The following is an 18,221-nucleotide window of genomic DNA, read 5'->3' as shown; positions in this document are numbered from 1 at the left end:
TACTGCAAAGACCCATCCGAGATAGATCATGTCTCTGCAAAGTGCTTTGCATGATTGTTTGCTCATTTCAGCCAACAAGAGGCTTTTTGTTCATTGTCCTCTTCTTCTTTTTCACTACTGAGAAAAAAAAAAGAGGATGTCTTCTCGGAGAAATGACACCAGTGGATATATAAAAAAATCAAAAGTAAACACAACTATCTGGCAACTCAGGTGTTGATAAAACTTTTCTTTCTGAATTAGATTTGGTTCTTGAGCCTTTGCGATGTCTTCATGTCTTCAGGCCTCGCACAGCCATTCATTTGTCTGCAAAAAGACAACAACAAACAGGCAAGTAAACATATACATAAGTTGTTTTTCTCATGATGAGGTTCCTTGTTAAAACTTCTCCAACTAGGAGCCAGTCTGGCTGTAATGACATCTAAGGGCCTGGAGGCTATACAGTGACTCAGTGGCCCTCAGGTACTCCAAACAACTGAAACAAACATATCACTTCTCACTCTCTCATCATTTCCCATTGTCCCTTCTCTCAATCTCCATTTCTCTGTGTCTCATTCTCTGTTCTCCTCTCTTCATGATGCTTTGACCTGTCTAAGCAGGTCAACGCTCTTGAGTGGGGAGCTTATAGTTGGAGGAGCCTATAGTTGGAGCTCCACTACACCCACCAGCAGAGCAAGAGGTGAGCATCCCTGTTACACAACTGGCACTCTGATTTCTGAACATTTTTTTTCTCTCTCTCTGGTGAGACGAGCGAGAGAGCAGAAGTGTACATGGGGGCTGTGTAAATTTAAACTGGCAAACTTTCTGATGGAAATAGCCGTGACCCCAGAGTGGTCTTGTCTTGGGTTGAAGCATTGTTGTAATCAATACAGGCTCTCGCGGGGATGGCGGCCGAGGACCTTTCGTTCCCCCGTTTGTGGAAATAACGGAGAAGACCGTTTGTTATTTTTCCCAGACTCGCCTCAAACTAGCAGATATGGTCGGGGTATTGCAGGTTATGGCGCTGGCTCAGGGAAACAAATACAAAGAGGAGCGTTTTATCAAGAAGCAAACAGCAGAGCTCTGTTTGAAGCTGTGGGGAGCTCACAGGTCACAGGGGTGCTGAGGCTGCGCTTGACCAGCTCATCTTGAAACAGGGATTTGGATGTTCTTTGTTTACTCACACTGGGGACGCAGAGACCAAAACTCACCTCTCAGCTTCGATCTGTGCATAGCTATTTGTAAACCCAGAAACTGAGATAAGTTCATTTATTAGATCTTTTTTTATTTGTTTTTTTTCTTGAACATAAAGCTCACCTCCATTAAACATTCCCGTTAGACAAATGACACAGCAGCACTGCAAGCCAAAAGTGATAAAAAGCCAATAACTTTCAAAAATTTGTAGCATACCATGCAAAAAAAATATTATTACTAGAAAAAAAAACTGGTTTGAAATGATAGATTTGGATTTTTTAAGTGCTGTTATGTGAAAAAATAAAATAAATTCCATTTTACTTGTTGAAGTTAATCTTTTGAACAACCTCAACTTGGAGAGAGAGTTCAACTATGACCAGTGTGATGAGGTAACAGCTAGTCTGAGCTGGACCATCGAAAAAGTGGATTGCTGCAGTCATGAAGTGACTCCAATTTTGAAAATTCCACGATGATCTATGCCAATTCTATTTTATAAGCCTTTACACAGCAATTTCACATTGCATAATTATTCTGGCAAAAGTGTGATACAGTTAGCTACTGCTTCTTCAAATAACCACAAAATTCCATGTGAATAACTGTGTTATGCAAAATTGAGGGCACTGTAAAAGTTTATAAATAGAATTTGCATAAATTCTTTAAGATTTGTGTTGTTTTACTGTACGAGGGCAACAATCCACTTTAGTCTTGGCCCACTTGGACTTGCTTATCTAAACTATTGGTTTAACAAATACCTATGAAGCTTCCTTTGATATATTGGAACGTCCTGGCATAACAAAACAAAAACATCCAGTTTTTTTCTTTTCTTTGCTTTATGTTTCAGGTTAATTGGTGAAAGCCATACTGTACTAGCCTTTCTAAATTAAAGTACCACTAGAACTAAACATCAGCAGAAGTCATGCACTTTATAAAATTGTCATCTTAGTTGTAATAGGTGGTGGAAGCAGGCATTCTTTCATATGGATTGAAAATGTCCTGGCTTTTAAAAAACCTTTATTAGCCAATAAGGTTAGGGCCTTCAGAAGGCTAGCACAGCAGTGTCGTAAAGATAACTGTCTTTACAGAGTTAAACAAATCAAAATATTTTGTTATAGCACATGAAAATGATGTTCTTTAAACCTCAACATTGTGTATACTATATCTAATCACTTTTTTAAAATTCAGTGCGAGGAAAAGGGGGCATGCTCATAGAGGCCTATGTGATGCATACCTCAAGGGTCTGAATGACACTTTGGTTGCCTCCCTCAGTCTCTGTCCTTACATGGCTCACGGTACAGTAGCATGCTGCTGAACAACACAGATCCCAAATTAAGTGCTGTGGAATTGAAATGGGCTCTCTTGTGAAGTGTACCACTTGCATTGGAGCTTAATTTTGCCTACTCATATCATTTGATTCAGTCCCCTAGTCCCTCTTTTGCTGGCTGCAGCCCATCGCTCCCTCTTCCTTCTCATGTAAAATATGCCCATTTACTGCAGTCTAACAGCATCTTGGTGAATGACTGCCACTCAAACACTTTTTAAATATGGTTCTGTGCATTTTGTGTGTGTTGGTTATATTGTATTTCCAACAAATGTATTCAGTTAGTGTGCTGGATTAGATTTCTTCAATGATTAGTCTTTATTTTATTTCATTTTGTAAATGACAGATTAAAAAGGGCAGATACATTATTTAGCTCATTTTGGACCATTCTCTTCTCTGAAATATTGTTTTTTATCAGTAGTTTATGCTAATGTCATAATAGAGAAGCCAATTTTAAAATCTACTCTGCTTATCTGCTTAGTCAGTGATTGGTTATTCAATTTAATTAGCTAATTTTGGTAATCATTTTTTGTTGTTATTGTTGTTTTATGACACTTTTCCCTATTTGAGACTCTCTCATAAGAAAATAGTTTGCTCTTAGAGTTTTACCACACTTGCCTGGAGAACAGAGAGCGCTCAAAACCCAGGAACCAGAGGCCTCCTGTCTTTCTTGTTGCCTGCCGCCAAAGGCGAAAAAGCGATAATGTTTTTACACATGTGTGAGTGAGCATGTCTTTGTTAGTCTGTACCGTTGGCTAAATACAGTATTTCATGAATCACCAAACAAAACTTAATCAGAAAGTAAAATCAGAAAGTAATCATTGGGTTGATATTGACAACTGATTAATTTTTTAGGTCAACCCTATTTAAGGTCAGCCAACTGAAGTACTTAAGTACTTGCATGAAGTCAATTACAAGGTTGGACCAAAATGGCTGCCTCCTGGTATAAGCTGACTTTGGTCTAAATTTCTGTCATGAAATGCAGCAGATGATATGAATTCCTTTAAAAATATTAGGCCTTTTATTCATAAAAGATTTCCATGACCACATTTAAACTTTTGACCTACGCAAAACATGTCAATGAAGAGAAGTTGAAATGTCAGCAGAGGATTGGGCCTGGATGAAGGGAATCCCAAGTTTGCAAGAGATGAGGCCTTTGTGCACATTTTATGTTTTCATTTTTTCATGCTCTGAGATGCTCCACCTTCACGGTCTATACTATACAGCATTAGCTATTGTTGTAAAGAATCTGTAGTTTGGAACAGGGGCCTTCACCCTTAAGGCTCAGTTTCTCCTTTGTGTCTGAAATAGAATGGTAGAGGATTGCTGAGATGTAACAAATAGTATATTTCCTTCTTTTTCAGTCAAGTGATAAGGTGTTGGGATTATTCTCACACCTTTGAGCCCTTTGTTCAGGTCATCTATGGCATTTCATCTGCAAGATCTTCTATATACAGGTTCCATTTACACAGTTTTAGCTTTACATTGTCATTAACTAGACATATGTGGGTGGAAATATATATATATTACTTTCTTTTTGTCTCTTTTATTCCCTTTCTCTCATTTGGACAGTTACACTGTCATTTTCTCAAGCTTCAAGGGATGCGTTTTCATGTAGAAACTGTCATTAACTTTTAAAATTTTTGATAAAAAATGCAATGTTTGTTTTAACAAGAGACACTATTTTATAAACAATATAGTTCCCCTTGTGTATATGATTTATCTTTTTCTTCGTGTTTACACTTCATGGCTCAGTCTATACTGTATGTAGGCTAATACCTACTTGCAGAAAATGTTCTACTAATTTATTGTGTTTCTGCAAAACCAAGCAAACGTGACCATGGTAGCAGGAAAATCCACTCTGTTTGTGTGACACGTGTGCAGCTCGAGCTTGGCACGGCATCCGTGTTCAGCCTGGCTGCACACAACTTGTTTGAATGTCATATTTATCCCGGTGTTTTGTCAGAAAATTAACTTCCTGTGAGTTTGCGGCAGAGCCGAGCATATGGCCACAGCTCTCTGGAGATGACAGCCTAGTGGAGTGGGAGCTCGCTGGTGCCGCTGCCCTGCTCTGGCGGCAGATGCTCCGGGCTTCTCCTCGATTAAGTGGAGATCATCACTGTTTTCTTTGAGCACTGCTGTGCCTTGTACTCTGAAGTGTTCCGTTAATCACTGCCTGCCTCCCTGCCTTTTCCTCGCAAGCTGCCACAGCTCTCATTAAGTTTGAATCTCCCTCTTACCTCACTCGCTCACCAGCTCGATACATTTAGTGACTGAATCTTAGCTGTCACCCACTCTGCACCTGTTTGCTGGAGGGATTGCAAAGGCAATAATTATTTGGGGATTGCCCGTTTGACTAGCACGCATTATTCCTTCTTTGACCCTCCTTTGTTGTTCGTTCATGTCTGAGACATTACATTCCACTTAATATATGTTGATTTTTGTGCTACTGAATGTTTTTTCTAGTTTCTGTATGCTCATGTAGTTTGTATTAGAGTTTTGTAAGCTCAGACCTCTGAGGGGAGTAAATCCCTGTCTAGACTTCTTGGTTTTGTTTTCTCTTTGTTCTCTTTTTGTTGTCCTATTTACAGCTATCAAACATTACTCTGTTATCCACTGTGTGCAAGTATATTGGTTTTATGGAATTCAAATGCAAATGTAGTTTAAATAGAAACTGATACGAGACAAAGTTTTTAAAAATAGGAATTAGGGATGTTCTGAATCCTGAATATCTCCCAACCCCATAAAATCTCACACCCAGTTGTGTTGTATAAATATCTCCTACACAGCCATCCATTGTTAAACACCGTGCCGTGCGTTAACCCTGATTGATCTTGATCTCCGACACAAATAATAATGTGATTACAGGCTTTACTCTGCTTCTGTGTTCACTTTAGTGGAAAATATTATTATATGATTCTTTTCACGTTAATCGCCTTGTGGTAGGAAGTTTACCTCTTTGCACCAATAGGCCTCAGTAATGCCTCCTTTCTTCTTAAAAAAAACCCATCCAAAATAACCTATTTGAAACACACCCACACACACATTGCTGAGCTCTATAAAACCGTTATTCTGCACCTATCAAAGCCTGGTTTGCTTGTCCTGGTGCAGCGATCATTCCCACACAAAAGCGGGATGGCATTACTGTGCTTTTGAAAGCATTTGCATAGCAAAGCAATAACACGCACCTTGTAAATAAAGGAACCGATCCTGTTCATTGCAGGTTGGATTTCCTGGATAATGCTGCAGGAAAGGGATCCCTGTATGCCACCACACATCAGCATACAGGCGCTGTTTCCTCATCCTCAAGTTTTAACTTTGCAATCGATGTCAGCTTAATCTCGTCTGTCAAGCTGTGAGGCAGACACACAAAAATGTATGTGATCCCCTCTCTGCTGCATGAGTTACTTTGCAGACAGCTGATTAGAGCCACTATTTTTCAGTATGTAGATACTCAGATAGAAAGTTGGCACTATTCTTTAAACACAAGTACCAAAACAGCAATTGCTGTTCTCAATCAGCTATGGAGAAATTGGTTTGCATTGTTGGAGGAGATTGATTAGTGACTTTTTTGAGGAGGCTCTTGAAATTACTTTCAAATCAGTGAGTTGGCAGACAGCTGGCTGAGCATTCAATCTGCAGTGTGTGGTCAACAACACGGGATCATGTCATTATTATTTTTTAATCATTGCTCTCATGTTATTCCATGCATTTGTATCCTCTGGGCCGGCATATTGTTATTCTTCACAATAAAGCTTTATCTCATCTACCCAGAATTAAATCTATTCACAACTGTACAAATTGCTACAGTGCTGTTGGCGAGGTATAACTAATTTTTAGACGAGGAAATTCCTTGTCAGGAGCAGCCAAGGGAGAAGGTGTCAGTTTGATACCACGAGTACACTAACGGCTGCGTGCGAGCAGAAGCGTTTGCTGCGCTTCAGTGGCGGTGCGTTTGATTTCAACACTGACCACCGGTGATGCCAACCCTGTAGTCCTCATCTGAGCTGCCTCTCGAGACACGAACGTAGACAGCCCACCCCCCTCCACAAACCCTCCCCCTTCCAGACACATTCTGAGTGATGCTGTGGAGGGAGGGAGGGAGAAAGTGAGAAGCTGACAGACAATAAAGTCATTGTGGAGTTCATTTTTTTTTCCTTGTCTATTGTTGCAGTGCAGAACTCGGTGTGGGTGTACAGCGACCTTAACTACTATACTCATCCCCCCTGGGGGGGGCAACTCAAAGGACACTTGTTCTGTTCCTTCATATAGGCCCAGGGCTCTGCTGCAGAATGAGAGACAGGAAACAGAGGGAGTTAGTTTCTGCTTTACAGGAAGGTCAGCTTGTGCCTGTGGAGATCCTGCATCTTTTTTAAAACTGCCCACCTATCTGACTCTTTACTCTCCCCTCTTTTAGATCCAAAGTGCTGTAACTATGACTTCTGCTCCGCTCTGAAACTATTCTTTACGCCAATAAATGTTATGCAAAGTTTGTACTTGAAATGTGCATTATTTTCTCAGTGTGAGCGAGGGGAAATATGGTGTTTGTGACCTTGTTTCAGTTTGAATCATATGCCCCACTGTTTCCTAATATGCCCCTGGTGTATGTAAAGCTGAAAGCACATTTATTACACATCAATAATTCTGTACATTTCCTTCTGGAAAACTAATTCTCATAATAGGATTTTGTCAATGTGATTTGAATAATGATCTCAAAACATCCCATTTTAGGCTACTTAACTAAATAGAATATTACTGATTGCAACACTTATCCATGGTAAGGGTTTTGGTAACCTTCTTTTCTGTTTCTTGCCAACAGCCAATTTTCTCTCAATTAAAGCATGATATTAGCACTCAGTAGGGCATAAACAGAAATAACCGTACACTACTGAATATCACGCCTTGATTATGAGCTTAGGAGTGGGTGTACAGATGGATCCAGTTTCTATACTCCTATTAGAGTGCTGGCATTTATATTTGTGCATGCGTAAGAGAAAGGGAGAGGGAATCTCTCCCTGAATGTGTCTGTCTAACACTTTGGCGGCAGGAAAAGCTGGAAGTTTTCAGCTCTGCCCTCTTGAAACATCTGGAAATGGAAGGGCAGGGTAAGCGAGGAAAAGTCACAGGTATAGTAAGAAGAAAAAGTATATCATTACACTGAGAGCGAGTCAGTGGTGATGCCAGTTGGCCAAAGTTAGCAGGAAGCTGTCCTAGTAAATGGCAGCAGCTGCTCGCAGTTCGAGAGAGCATGTCCCAGTCAGAGGAGAAAAGCGATGGCATCTACATTAATACTACCTTAATGGCCCATCTGGCGCTCCGTAGGGTCCCTGGCTGCGCTACCGACTCATAGGCGTTTGACAGGCAGTCTCCAGCGCAACAGACGCGCATGGCATGCCAAATGGCTGGGAGACGCCTCCGTGGCGCACAGATCTGTCAAACTCTCTGACGCCGTAGTCACACAGGCAAGGGAAGTTAAGGCAAGTTTTCACACGTGATTGGTTCTTGACACGGCTGGGGTAGAGGGAGGGGGCAGGAGGAGAATGACTGGCTTGTCTACTGTATCTGTCTCCTCCACGCACGCACTCCTCAAGTGCAACCACACTTATGTACGCTCGCACATAAGAACACACACCATCACGCACACAGTAACATGTACTCACCCGTACTAGATGCTAAGTTGCCATGACAAGATTAAACCTCAATGAGAGAGCCAGGTTAAGATTAGCCAGTGGTGGATTTACTCTGCTCTGATGGCAAATGGAGATAACAGATATTATTTTAGCTTGAAGTCGCACTTGCTCCCTGTAAACAAATACTGGAACTAATTGCTTCATTGGAAGAAATTGTAAAGGGTCTTATCAAAACACCACAGGGGGTTCTGGCTATAAGTGGCATAATTGGTTGACAGAGCAGGCTGCAGTCCATGATGTGACACAGTGATGCACTTTACAAAAAATGGCTGATTGTGACTTTAGGACTATAGATTGCCCTTTGAAATTCTAGACGATAATGTGCAAAATGTGATTAGTTAAAATGCACACCCAGTATATAAACTTTTCAAGGGCTCAAGAGCTTCATGTCACACACTAATGACATTCTGTGCAGAGCAAAAGGTTAAGTAGAAAGCTTGGTCAGTTTTTGACTACTAGTTTCAGCCAGATTCCTCTGTCTTTTGTGTTTGGTCTTTCTATCAGCCACTGTTGAGTTCTACTATACTGCCACAGTCCAGGTTTGTCTGAGAGCAGCTCACATACTGCAGTACAGATCACAGTCCCAGAAGTCTTTATGACTCTGCTGCTGGGAAACTATGACTCCTTTCTGAATGAGTAAACTACACAGGAAAGTACAGGTAGTGTACTTTGAAACATTTGCTGCCATTTTTTTAGCTCCCACTTTTTCTTAAGGACATTTAGAGAGATAGCAGTTCAAAAAAAAAAAAAAAGGAACGGAAGGTTCTTTAGAAAATATATTTCAAATGGCTTATTCAGTAGGTAGCCCCAGAGGACACCTCAGGGATAAACCTTGGCAAGAAAGGAAGATAGAGAGGGAGAAAAGTGAAATTGGAAAGAAGAAACAGGCGTGACTAAAAAACAAGAACTATAAAAAGGAAAGGTATCCTCTTAACCTGCCAACACCTCCTCAGAAGAATCACAGTGTTCCATATCAGCAATTTTTAAACATTTTTGTTTTGGTTGTAGAGAGAAAAAAAAAAGATCTGCTGATGTTGTTTCCTGATGTCAACCAATAACATTAGAGTAGATGATTTCAAAATGACTTTTCAAAATTAGTCTAATTGATTTTTCTTTGAGCATTTTTTTATGTTTTGTGCTGTCCTCATTTTCAAGCTAAATGTGTGAAAAAACCCCAAAAGAAAAGAAAACAAAAAAGGCGATTAAGCGCTTTTTAGTTTATAGTTGTGAAATAGTGAATATAATTTATTGTAAGGAAAGTTCAGCTGGACAGAATAATTGTGCATTAAGGTAAAGTGTGCAAAGGGAGAATGCGAGAAAATGAGGGGGGAAAAAAAAGATAAGAGCTGAAAGAAAAGAGCAGATAAAAAAAAAAAGTGTAGAATCAGCAAAACTGGTTTGGGGGCTTCAGAGAAAAGAGCAGAAGGAACTCTTCAACTTTCACTCTCATTCCCAGATGTGTTCCAGGCAAGACGTAGCCTTTGAAGAGCTTGTGGCAAAATAGGCAAAATGAGACAGCCCCCTCCACCACCACCCCTGCTTTTCCTATATTCCATGCACTTCTTCTTTTCCTTTTTCTTTTTCTTTCACATACTCTCCACATCCCCTCTCTCTTTTTCTTTCTCCCTGGGCATCTCCGTTCCTTAGTGGCAAACCCAGCTGCGGGGTTTCTGTGGTACTGTGAGTGAACCTCTACTGACTCCTTCAGCAGGCAGCTAAACAACACACAAACACACACATATGCTGTGTTTACCCCATGCCTCTTTTGCTTGCTTTGATCCACTAAAGATATTTTCAGATACTGCTCTGCTAATCGTCTTACACATTTGCACACGTGACAAGGTCAACAGCAAGAGTTGATATGTTCTGAATGCAAATCTGCCACATGGTTGATCTTTAAACTTGGAAAAACCAAATTTGTGTTTACATTTTTAGCTTTATAATACAATTGCTTGAATTGCAATCAACTTTAAAGCCACTAGAGAGAGCTTATAATAAAGTTGTGGCCCCGAAACCTTAGGAGTAGAGACACTAAGAACCATAATCTTTCATATATTAACAATTTTGTCACTAGATATAGCTGTTTCATGATTCTGTCCATCTAAAGATCATGGCATCCAACCCAGAAATAGACAACAAGGTAAATAAATGTTAGAAGTAGCTTTCTTTCACTATAATTTTTGTTTTTGCCTATTTCTGTGGGCACATTCCTGCTGGTGGTGAGTTTACGTGTGCATGTGCAGAGGTGATAATGCTGCTGTTGTTCAGAAGCTTGAGCAGGGTGTATAATGGCAGTAACAGAGAGCATGCCCGGGCGTGCTTTCAATCAGTTTCCCAAATCTAATGAGTCTGGGCAAGAAGGCTGGTCATCCCAACTTGATCTAAACTGGGAGGAAATCTGCAAATGATATAATATATCCTGGGGAGTATCTTCAGTTAGACATATCAAAAAAATGATGGTGAGCTGAAAATTAAAAGGTGTCTTTTGCCACCATTATTTTCTCAATATAGATTCAAAGTGGGAGCATAAAATGAAATCACACAGGACAGCCAAAGAAATCAGTTTACGGGATTCAGTCCAGTGCAACCATTTTTTGTTTTGTTTCATTTTATCTGTATTTATTGAATTCAGTCCCCCTTTTTTTGAAATATTGCTTTATTTCTCATTTATTTTGTCCAAAACTAACCACTCCAAAATGAACATTTTTTTACAAGTATCCTGGCACTTCTTTGCTCGTGCATGTTATCATTTTAGAGAAGACTAATACACACTGCTAGTTAATCATACTTTTTGTCTCTGTTTCCCCCCTAATAGAAGACGGGTGACATGACACTTTCTGAACTAGAGTAATGGCACTAATTTTACACGATCTTCTCCTTCACTTTACTAAAGCAAGCTTAGCCGATGGGATTTGCCATACTCTGTGCTTCTCCACTCCTCCTGGCCTTTTCCAGTGACAGGGCTGCCAATGATACAGATCCGCTGTGACATTTTACATTGTGCTCCCTAATTGCTGCAACTGATAGCAAAATGGCTCACCATAGAGCTGCATGTTTCTTCTTTTTAGCAGCCTTTGGCCTTTTTTCTTTTTTCTCCGTGAGGTGGTTAGTACACATTCTAGTACTGTACTGACTAATTGCATTGCTTGAATGCTGTCAGATGGTTTCCCATTAAGGTTTGTCTCTGTACTACAACTCTATCTACAGGTTATTCGTTTAAAAGCCATTCATTTAATTAAAATAAAATAAAATAAAATTTGAGATTAATTTCGCAAAGGGGGATAAAAGGTTTTATTTTCAAAAAGATCATCCATTCTTGTTTCTGCTCGAGCGTGTTTCCTCCACCTTGGGACTTCCAAACTGAAACCCAGAATAAACTTATGTGACAGATGCAGCTCTAATTATACAGTTGTTTTAGGACTGTCAGGTTGCAGCAAAAAAGGAGCCAGTCATTTGGGAAAGTGAAGGAGGAGGGTAGCGAGGGGGGGGACGGTTTGATGGACGGACATTGTAACACCAGCATCTGGCGATAGCTGCAGCTGCCGTATCGTTTTCCCACCGCCAGCTTGCCAGCTAAATAAATATTGCCACGATCTGTCTTGTACTAGCAAGTGTAAATTACTTTAACACGTCAATAACTAGTTTACAATGATGTTTTTCCTGCCATTTCAGAACATATATTGATTTTACATTGCTGTTAAACGACACAAGCATTGTTTCCTTCAGCGATACTTTTTTCTTTCTTTTTTCCACATGGAGTCACAATGAACTAGACAAGCCCTGTGCGGGGAAAAAAAATGAAGAAAACCTATATCAATCATACAGTTAGTCAATGCGTACACTATATTTTGAAGCTCACTAAATAGAGCTACAAAAAATCATGGTAAATACTATGTGATATGATAGAAACTAACACAAACTTGGTGCTCATTGTAAATGGAAAATCCTATTATTTTCTTTGTGTACTTGTTGCTTTTACTCTTTCTTAGCCATATCACCTTAATTATTCAGTCATATCCATAAACATTCACTAAAAGGTACCTCGAAAAAGGCATTTCATTCATCTTAATTTGTCAATTATTACTAATTATTTGCAATGAAAACAAAATGTCAGCAGTGTGAATTTTTTAAAGTTTTAAACGGCTTTCTTCAAAACAAAGACAAGTTATTAATTAAAGAATTGTGTTAAGAACACAAAATACACGTCTTTACATCTGAGCCTTCGTGCTTGTTCTTTGTGTGGACATGCTCATGAAGTGGGTGCAGGCTTGTGTGTGCAGCCATGAAGCAAGTCTGCAGGCGTGCGTACAATTCTGTATTATCTGTTTTTCCTTCATCTGGGTTCCTCCTCTTCAGAACAGATGTTGGGGAAACCCTGCAAAATCACAGCTGAAGCATCTTTGTAATCACTGAGATTATATTCCAGGTCCTATTATGTGACCCACTTATTTTCCCACAGTGCTGATTGCACTGCAGTGCAGTGACAACTGGCATTACAAAACTTCAGCATGTGATTAACCTTCACGTTATATACATGTCCTTAAACAAAATGAATTTTAATCTCAAAATTACACCCATTCAGAGCAGGAAACCTCTCACTTTGTGAAAATGAAACATTTATCTCCTCTGTGGACTTGCCAATGTGATAAAAAATATGCTTTTGTGTGCGGTACTGTATGTCTAAATAGGTAATAGTAAACTCATATTTTAGTCGGACAACAGTAATTTATAAAATCTTCCTGGAGAAATCTGTTATATACAGATTTTATTTTTTTCATGTAGTTTTATTTTTAAAAGTTTATGATGCACAAATATAGCAAAATATAAAAAAGATGTTAGTCTTCTTAGCCATTTTAACCTAATTTATTATTTTCACATCAGTAATAATAAACTGAACTGATTATTCATTGTCATGCTTCAACACCATTTAATTGTGTTTCCAGAACACTTCAACTCAGGGGTCATCGGGGCTCTTTCTCATTTACACAGAGACACACATACACACAAATTCAAGAAAAAAAAAAAAGCTTTCTCTTCACTTTCTTCCTTCAAAGATGCTTTCAAAGCCCCCCACCCCCGAAAGAAAAGAAAAAAAAAAACATGCCCAGACTAGAATTTGCCATAATTTCCTCTCTCCCATCAGACGCACACTGTGCTCCATCTCAGTCCCAAATCTACTTTTTCATCAACATCTCAATTAAAATCCCCTTTGGAGGCACAGCACCCTACAGAGCCAAAGAAACTCACAGTGGAAGAAGATTGTCCCTGCAAACATTCACCACAAACACTTTAATCTGAAACCACATCACTAATCTATCACTTAACTCTGTCTCAGTCTCAATCAACACCAGCAGATGAAACACAGAGGTGGATGAATAGCTGTCAGACATCATGTTACTGTGTGTGTGTCGCTGCATTTGGAAGTCGCCGCAGTTGACTTAAAAGATTTTTTATTCAAAACTAGAAGTAAGAGTTTTCTTTTAACTTATTGCAACCCCTACATAAAACACTGTAGAAGCATAAAGATATGTGTGATTATCAGTCTTCTGCCACTCAAATCAAGAGTTTTTATGGTCTGACTTATAGTTTTTGCACAGCGACTGTTTGTTTGAGGTCTGCATTTTTGTTTGCCTCTCATTAATTTGGCAATCAGGGAGTGACAAATGCAGGTGTATGGTTACCATAGGGCGGCAGCTTTAACATTTCTTTTGATCTTGGTTCTCTTTACATTTTTTAGGCTCTATATATATATTTCAAAATGTAAAAGTTTTTCTCAGCTTACATTACTACAAAGCTATGCTGAAACTTTGGCCAGTGGCTTAAGTGACTACCTTCAAAATCTCTTCAAAAATTGTCTAGTTTTAAGGTGTTCTGTGCAATGTTCAAATATTTTAGTTGAAAGTCATTATGGTGATATACTTAGTTGTTCCTTTCTATTAAATGTAAAGAAAAAAAACATTTTAAATTATTTTGTACTGATAGCACAAATTTTTAAATGCTTTCTAAAGTTAGGATTTTGAAAAACTTTGTTTTTGATGTGTAAACTTGAGATATGAAGCTTTTCAGAATTTATGATGTAACACACTATTTCACACATTCCACTGTTCATTTATACTCTAGATACCACAACAACAATGGAGCAGTTTAAGTTGTTTTTTCTACATCCATCTTTTTTAAATCTGAATTTGTGGCCATTCAGTTTTGATCTTGTTAAAAAGAATGAAAGGAGGTAGTAAATGATGGCAAATAACAAAACAAGCTACAATTGGTTTGGGGAAATCTTTACCCAACTCAGAATGTTCCTTCTTTCGTATTTTTGCAATCAAGTGATGAGGCATAGATATTTCACTATTTGTATTATATTTTTATACTGAAGATTTTGACATATTAATGAAAACATATGTTATTAAATATCTAGAGTTGTACAGTTGAAGCCTAAAACTGCCTCCTGCTCCTGTTCAGTAACTAATGTATTTTTTTTTTTTTTTTGTTGTTGTTTGTTTGTTTCCAGGGTGTACTCTCAAGATCTCCTGTGTAGATCTTGTACGAGCTGCCTTCAGCCGGTCTCTCTGTCTGCCATTAGGCCCCTCCGTACTTTTTATCCCAACACCTTCGAGACCTCAAACTGCCAAATGAGTTGAATTATGGCCAGTTATGTGGAGTGGACCCAGCATCACAAGGGAAAGGCTTGAGTCAGTAGAACTAACTATACTCCTGACCATTAAAAAGGCAGCCTGACACTGTCTCTTCATCTTCTGCCTTCTCTCAAAGGCCAGCAGTGCAAACCCTATGTCCCATCGAGCTGGGACGTAGCTGAGACAGGACCATAGAGCCAGGTAAACCAACCTGCTGTTCTGTCAAAATCTCCACCCGGCAGCCTAAACACTAACATACCCCGTACTCTAACCAGAATTGTACTTAACATTTATTCATTTTGATGCTTTTTCGCCAAATTTATTTAGCCTTATGTATTCTTTTCACATTTTATCTTTTTATTCAATTTCTTGTGAGCTATCTTTAATGTAAATGTACATGGTTAACTGAAAATATTTACAATAAAACAAGTATTGCAGCCATGGTTAAAGCAACTGTTTAAATAGGATCATCTACAGTAAGTTAGGCAACACTTAAACAACCACACTTAAGCCCCCGCACACTCACAGAAGCACTAAATTTGATCTGTCACAATAACAGGGGCATCATGACATGATGGCTGCAGCTTTTTTCTCCCCCTCTTCTCTCCTCCGTTCAGCTAGTAATGTCAGTGCAGTGTATAATGTTTGCTGTAGCTGGTGGCTGAAATTGAATGAGTGATACTACTGGATGTGCTAGGATTACTGTGGGCAGAATTGATGCTATCTGTCCAATGATGTGTTATTTTGTGGAAGTGAGGCAACAAACTGGAGAGAGAGAGAGAGAGAGGGAAATGGTTGCACTACTCTGTATGATTTTACAGTTTAAGTGGTGAAAGACAAATAGAATAACAGTGATGTGCTAGTAGGGGTTGTAAATGGTTGAATAATTTTCCTCGATTTCAACATTCATTTGTCTTTACTACATTCCTTTGCAGAGCTTCACTTGGCATCTTGAATGGTATTTATTGCCCCAGTCTGCACACAACTGCAGCATCAGCTAGCTTAGCGCTCGTGTTTGGAGGTGAGACAGGTTACGCCTAGTCTCTATTCTCTAATAGGGTCAGCTCAGAAAAAGGTCAGAGGTAAACTAATGACACCTGCAACAGATGCTTCTTCCTTGAAGCCATTGCTAAGGCTTAGCAAAGGCTTGTGGGAATAAAAGTGTGCTGCTTTGAGATCCAGCTGGCTGTGCCTGGGTCAGCTGCTAACCCCTGAAAAGACTAAATTCAGCTCTTTCTGCCTGTTTGGGGCACAGACCGATGGTCCTGGGCTATTGTTATGGGGTCAAGGTAAATCTATCCAGATTGCCAGAGCAGCTAACAACCATTCATCAAAAATTCAGCACCGCATAGCTGTAAAGTTCTGCTTATGTAGGTTAAAGGCTTTAAACAAAGAACTGACATGTTTTTTATGTTGTTTATGTGTGGTTTCTTTTATATATTTTAACAGCATTGGGTTGTTGTCATGAACCCATTTTTAATTCCTACGTCTATGTGAGGTGGGATAAGTCATTTATTTTATTTTTCTTTTAACTTTGAAAATCAAAAAATAATCAAAAAGCTATATTTGTCTACACATTAGCAATGCTATTTTTTAAGTGTCTACATAAAATACCAGGCTAAGATGCCTTTTTCCAAATTACAGTATGCATTTAAATATAATAATTTAATAAGACTGTGCTTTTCGTTTTGAGAGAAAACTTCAATGAGAGAGGCTATTTTTCTCTCCCATGTAAACAGCTGGCAGCATCCCATGCTTTCACAATTAATGGGCATCTAATTGGCCATAATCAGTTTCACTTAAGCAAATATAAAATAGGCAGTTGCCCCTGGAACAGACAGCTGTTTGTAAAACCTTCTGGCAACACAGCGGTGATGTTTGAGGATGTTTGCTGCTTCCTGGAACTCCTCCATACGTGTAGCTTACAGTAACTACACTTCTGTCAGCATCAACTTTTTTTAAAAATATAGAACCATGTCAACCATGCCCGATTTACTTTCTGTAATATTAACTTGATTATGGTGCATAAACGAGCCAAATAGGTTTGAAATGTTACCACCTAGGCCATATTTGAATGAACTGTTGGGCACTTTAGTTGTTTTACTTTAACATTATCTGCAAAAAAATCTAAAGAAAGAATGCGTAATCTCAAAAATGAAAATTTTTTGAGGACAAGAACAATATCAAGGTGTGAAAAGAAGCCTAATCAAGGGCAAACAAAGGTAAATATGGGCTTTAAGTAAAGAGTCGATGTTTAAGCTTAAATTAAATGAAAAAAAAAAAAGGTGTACATATAGCAATATTATTATTACTGTAATCTCCGGGCAGCATTGTTCTTATTGGTTTTAACATGGTTGTTGATGCTTCTCTTGGCAGCTTCAAGGTCAGACCTGTTCAGTCTAAGTCTTTATGTGATTTTATTTAGTCAAAAGTGACTTCACCACAGTGACTTTTTTAATGATACATACAACATAAAAAACATACAGTTCTGGCAGAAAGACTGCGGGCTTGTGGCTGACAGATGAGCAGAAAGTGAACACTGAATTTACCACAAAATCAAAACTTATCTGGCTGGGAGTTACTCAGACAGAAAGCAAAATAGGAAACAAAGAAAAAAAAAGGTAATACTCTGGTTCTATAATGCTCCAGTGAATGCCTTTGACTTGAGCTTTTGGGTTTTTAGCACAATCCACAAATTAATTTACATCATGACGTCTTTTCTGCTATAAGCCTTCATCTTAATGAAAGGGGGTGAGTATGTGAGCGAAAGACGCAAGAAAATCAGTGTGTGGGATAGCAAAAGTAATGTCAAGCAACATGATTATGAGAGGGGAATGGATTAAGGGCATTGTTTAAACTGGAAGAGGAGGCACCTTCCACATTGCTGGCTGCCATCTTATCTTGCTTCCCAACAGTGGTCTAATCTGTTGGTCGAGCATGCCTGCAAATAATTTCTGTCTGTCACACAGACAATGGAACTGCCACCTTGTCGTGCATCACGGATTACTGTACTGTTCATCCTGTTCCGCCCCTACAGAGACTCCTGACAAAGGACTTAATTGAATATCCATCCATGGCTAATTTGTGTGCCTTCCATGTGGGCAAACGTGTAAACACAAGCTTTAATGCTGTGGCACACAAACAGTCACACAAGCATACACTCAACTACACACGCCGCCCTATAGGAATTTACTTTGAGGCTACTTGTTCATTTAGTCTGATGTTGAAAGTCAAGAATTATTGCTTCTGCTCCTTATAGCTGAACTGTAAACAAATTCAATGGACCAGATTCAATTAACTCTGTCCAACCTAACATGTAATTATATGGAAGCGTAGAGTGAAGACTGTGAGATAATAGAGTTTTCTACCCTTGAACCTTAACCCTACTTTTCCCATTTGTTTGTCAAA

At 39.0% G+C, this 18,221-nt stretch overlaps 1 long non-coding RNA gene across 3 annotated transcripts in view; it reads left to right on the top strand.

Moving 5' to 3' along the window:
- The first annotated feature begins 392 nt into the window (after window positions 1–392).
- Window positions 393–18,221, top strand: part of LOC119617394 — a 162,037-nt gene continuing 144,208 nt past the window's right edge. For 2 of the 3 annotated variants that reach the window (XR_005233624.1, XR_005233625.1), the window contains exons 1-3: window positions 393–459; window positions 597–676; window positions 14,690–15,014. This is a non-coding gene — a long non-coding RNA (uncharacterized LOC119617394). Of the gene's footprint in view, window positions 460–596; window positions 677–14,689; window positions 15,257–18,221 lie in introns of those variants that run through there. The other variant, XR_005233623.1, reaches the window with a different exon arrangement.

The sequence above is a fragment of the Kryptolebias marmoratus genome, linkage group LG1 (assembly GCF_001649575.2).
Source record: "Kryptolebias marmoratus isolate JLee-2015 linkage group LG1, ASM164957v2, whole genome shotgun sequence".
Lineage (NCBI taxonomy): Eukaryota > Metazoa > Chordata > Actinopteri > Cyprinodontiformes > Rivulidae > Kryptolebias > Kryptolebias marmoratus.
The sequence above is the reverse complement of the archived record's forward strand: the minus strand, read 5'-3'. Positions and strand labels throughout refer to the sequence as shown.